We start from the raw sequence: 5,314 nt of genomic DNA on the forward strand, positions 1-5,314 counted from the left end.
TCTTCCTTTTGCCGTTGGTTCACCCTCCAATGGCCGCCGCGGCCAGCGCGATGTGGCCGGCGCACCGCGCTGATCCGATGGCAGGAGCCAGGAGCCAGGTGCTTTTCCTGGTCTCCCATGGGGTGCAGGGCCCAAGCACCTGGGCCATCCTCCACTGCACTCCCGGGCCACAGCAGAGGGCTGGCCTGGAAGAGGGGCAACCGGGACAGAATCCGGCGCCCCGACCGGGACTAGAACCCGGTGTGCCGGCGCCGCTAGGCGGAGGATTAGCCTAGTGAGCCGCGGCGCCGGCCTGCTTTCAAACTTTTATTTAATGAATATAAATTTCCAAAGTACAGCTTATGGATTACAATGGCTTCCCCCCCATAACGTCCCTCCCACCCGTAACCCTCCCCTTTCCCACTCCCTCTCCCCTTCCATTCACATCAAGATTCATTTTCGTTTCTCTTTATATACAGAAGATCAGTTTAGCATACATTAAGTAGAGATTTCAACACTTTGCTCCCACACAGAAACATAAAGTGAAAAATACTGTTTGAGTACTAGTTATAGTATTAAATCTCAATGTACAGCACACTAAGGACAAAGATCGTACATGAGGAGTAAGTGCACAGTGACTCCTGCTGTTGACTTAGCAAATTGACACTCTTGTTTATGGCATCAGTAATCACCCTAGGCTCTTGTCATGAGCTGCCAAGGCTATGGAAGCCCCCTGAGTTCACTGACTGATCATATTTAGACAAGGCCATGGTCAAAGTGGAAGTTCTCTCCTCCCTTCAGAGAAAGGTACCTCCTTCTTTGATGACCCATTCTTTCCACTGGGATCTCACTCGTGGAGATCTTTCATTTAGGGTTTTGTTTTTTTTTTTTCCCCAGAGTGTCTTGGCTTTCCATGCCTAAAATACTCTCATGGGCTTTTCAGCTGGATCCGCATGCCTTAAGGGCTGATTCTGAGGCCAGAGTGCTGTTTAGGACATCTGCCATGCTATGGGTCTGCTGTGGATCCCACTTCCCATGTTGGATCGTTCTCTCCCTTTTTTATTCTATCAGCTAGTATTTGCAGACACTATTCTTGTTTATGTGATCCCTTTGGTTCTTAGTCCTATCATTATGATCAATTGTGAACAGAAATTGATCACTGGGACTAGTGAGATGGCATTGGTACACGCCACCTCAGTGGGATTGAATTCGAATCCCCTGGTATGTTTCTAATTTTAATCTATTTTATATATACATATTTAGGAATATAGTGATGCTTTCCACCTTACCCTCCCTCTTGCCCACAGTCCAAACCTTCTTCCTCTTCCCTCTCATATTCCCACCCTTAATTTTTACAAAGATCTGTTTTTAGTTTACTTAATGATCATATAGTTTAATCCTACACTAGGTAAAAGAGTTCAACAAATAGTATTAAGAAAAAACCCTCTGTTTTTATAAGGTCTGTAAACAATCAATCATCAAATTTCAAAATGTCCATTTCATTTCAATATATTACATTTTAGATACTCTATTAGTTTCCTAGGATCAGGGAAAATATATGATAACTGTTGTTTGGGGACTGGCTTATTTCACTAACTATATTGGTTTCCAGTTGCATCCAACTTGTTACAAAAACAGAATTTCTTATTTTATAGCTGAGTAATACTCCATAGTGCATATGTACCGCAGTTTCTTTATGCAGCCAACAATTGATGAACATCTGGGTTGATTCTATATCTTAGCTATTGTGAATTGTGATGTGCGGGGCATGAGGGTGGCAAATATGGTGCGCTCTGCTTCCAGGGCACGGGTGACACGAGAGCTGTGACCCTTTGCAACAACGGCTCTGTGGCGGGCTCAGCTCGGAGTCTCAGGCTGAGGCTTCGTGTCTTCTGCTCGCTGCCATGAACAAGAAGCAGCAGCCGTTCTTGGGCATGCCCACCCTGCTCAGCTATGTGCTGGGGCTGGGCCGGGGGGCTACCAGCTTCACCACCCGATTGGACATCGGACCTGCCCGGGATGCCAATGACCCCATGGATGATCGCCTTGCGACCCCCCCTCCCCCAGCAAGAGGACCGTTGGGGACCAGATGAAGAAGAACCAGGCTGCCAATGATGATGACAAGGACCTGAATGACACCAACTATAGCGAGTTCAATGGCTACGCCGGCAGCCTCTTCTCCAGTGGGCCCTACGAGAAGGACAATGAGGAGGCAGATGCCATATACGCAGTGCTGGACAAGAAGATGGCCCCGAAAGGAAGTTAGATGGGAGGAGTCCAAGTTGTTTACAAGAAAACTTGGTTGGGCATAGGCATCAGGAGAGATGAGGTCAGCGCATGGACCCTATGGAAACTGAGCACATGATAGGGTAACCTTTAAAATGATTGGCTGGCTTCTCTTCCCCTCCCCTATAGCTTTGTGTTTTTTTGTTTTAAAAGAGGCTTACTGCGCAATAATAAACGAGTTCCTGCTTGACTCAACTGCCCCACAGCATCTGATTGTCTCCGGGATCAAGGGAGGCTGGTGAATGGGCAAGCTGGGCACTTACCTTTCATCAGACCCAGTCCATCCTCGTTTGATGAGAGTGTAGATAACCCTTTTAGATGCTGATTTCTTTTGGTTGGGGTAAATTCCTAAGAGTAGGATGACAAGATCATATGGTAGGTCTATATTCAGATTTCTGAGGTATCTCCATGCTGTCTTCCCCTGTGGCTGCACCAGTTTACATTCCCACCAATAGTGGACCAGAGTACCTTTTTCCCCATATCCTCACCAGCATTTTTTGTTTGTTGATTACTGTATGACATCCATTCTAATTGGAGTGAGGTGAAATTGCCTTGTTGTTTTGATTTGCATTTCCCTGAAGGCTAGTGATCCTGAGCATTATCTGAAATGTCTCTTGGCCATTTGAATTTCCCCTCTTGAAAATGCCTATGCAAGTCCTTTGCCCACTTCTTAACTATATTGTTTCTTCTGTTGTTGAATTTCTTGAGCTTTTTATAGAATTTAGATGTTAACCCTTTATAAGTTGCATAATTTGCAAATATTTTCTTCCATTCTGTCAGTTGCCTCTTCACTTGCTGGGTGCTTTTTTTGTAGTACAGCTTTTCAGCTTGATGTAATCCCATTTGTCAATTTTGGCTTTGATTGTCTGTGCTTCTGGGGTCTTTTGCAAGAAGTCATTGCCTATGCCAAAGTCTTGCAGTTTCCCTAATGTTCTCTAGTAATTTGATGGTATTGTAGATTTAGGCCTTTGATCCACTTTGAGTGGATTTTTGTGTAAGGTGTGAAGTAGGGATCTAGTTTCATACATCTGAATGTTAAGATCCAGTTTCCTCAGCAGCCATTTGTTAAAGAGACTGTCCTTGATCCAGGGATTGATTTTAGCTCCTTTGTCAAAGGTAAGTTGGTTGTAAATACATGACTTATTTCTGGAGTTTCTATTCTGTTCCATTGGTCTACGTGTCTGTTTCTGTGCCAGTGCCAGACTGTTTAATTATAACTGCCTGTAGTAAATCTTGAAATCTGGTATTATGATGTCTCCAGCTTTGATTTTGTTGTGTAAGATAGCTTTGGCTGTTTGGGATCTCTTGTATTTCCATGTACATATTATCATCATTTTGTTTCTAGATTTGTGAAGAATGTCATTGGTATTTTGATTGGGATCACACTGAATCTCTAAATTGCTTTTGGTAGCATGAAAACTTTGGTTAGGTTGATTCTTCCGATCCATGAACATGGAAGATTTTTCCCTTCTTTTTATATCCTTCTATTCATTTCTTTAATGTTTTGCAATTTTTATCATAGAGATCTTTGACATCCTTGGTTACATTTATTACAAGGTATGTAATTCTTTTTGGAGCTACTGTAAATGGGGCTGATCTTAAAAGTTCTTTCTCAGCAGTGATATTGTCTGTGTGTACAAAGGCTATTGATTTTTCTGTGTTGATTTCATATCCTGCCACTTTACCAAACTCTTTTTGAGTTCCAATAATCTCTCAGTGGTGTCATTGGATCCCTTACATGTAGAATGATATCATCTGCAATTAGGAACAGTTTGATTTCCTCCTCTCCAATTTGTATCCCTTTGATTTCCTTTTCTTGCCTGGTGGCTCTGGTTAAAACTTCCAGTACCATATTAAATAGCAATGGTGACAGTAGGCATAGTTGTGTGGTTCTGGATCATAGGGGAAATACTTCCAGGTTTTCCCCATTCAATAGGATACTTGTCATGCATTTGTCTTGATTGTGTTGAATTGTTTCTTCTATACCCAATTTGCTTATGATTTTCATCATGAAATCATGCTATATTTTATTAAATGCTTTTTCTGCATCTATTGAGATAACCATATGGTTTTTGTTCTTCAGTTTGCTAATGTGATGTATCACATTTACTGATTTGTGGTTTTTGAACATCCCTGCATACCAGGGTAAATCCCACCTGGTCAGGGTTAATGGTCTTTCTGATGTGTTGTTGGATTTGCTAAGCTAATATTTTGCTGAGGATTTTTGCATCTATGTTCATCATGGATATTGGTCTATAGTACTCTTTCTCAGTTGTATCTTTTTCTGATTTAAGAATTAAGTTGATACAGGCTTCATAGATGGAGTTTGAGAGTATTCTCTCACTTTCAATTGTTTTGGATAGCTGAAAAGAATTGGAATTAGTTCTTTAAATGTCTGCTAGAATGCAGCAATGAAACTGGTTCTGGGCTTTTCTTTGTTGGGAGGGTCTTTATTACTGTTTCAATTTCTGTCTTGGTTATTGGTCTGTTTAAATTTTCTATGTCTTCATGACTCAATTTTGGTAGAATTTCTGCATTTAATTTTAGACATTTGCAGAGTTTATTGGTTTTTTTTCCCTGCTCTGATGGCTTTTATCTTTGGGCTATTCCTCTGTGGCTTTGTGAAATGCCTGCACTTCCAGTGAATACCAACAAGTGTGTGGTTGGTGAGGCTAGGGAGCTCTGTTCAGTGCTCCAGAATAGGGCAAGTATCCAGAGTAACACCCAAGTTGTGCGTGTTATATCTCTTGTTAACAGAAGCAGGGGAATGGTCACTCCTGTTGGTGTGATCACTCCCTCACCCTCTCTCCTTCAAGCTGGACAATGCCTGAGTGTTAGTCTCCAGTGTGTTTATCTTCATCCACATCACCATATGAACCACGCAAATGATCTGCACAGTCCTCAGTATGAGAAAATTTCCCATTGCAATGGTCTGCCCTAGGCAACCAAGGATCTTTGAGTGTATGGAGCCATACCCAGTGATGGCCCAGAGACCCAGCTACATTCTGTATCTTCTCATGTAACCACCGACTCCCTACATCTTAGCACA

The sequence above is a fragment of the Oryctolagus cuniculus genome, chromosome 8, assembly GCF_051225735.1.
Source record: "Oryctolagus cuniculus isolate XC-2025 breed Fujian yellow rabbit chromosome 8, ASM5122573v1, whole genome shotgun sequence".
NCBI lineage: Eukaryota > Metazoa > Chordata > Mammalia > Lagomorpha > Leporidae > Oryctolagus > Oryctolagus cuniculus.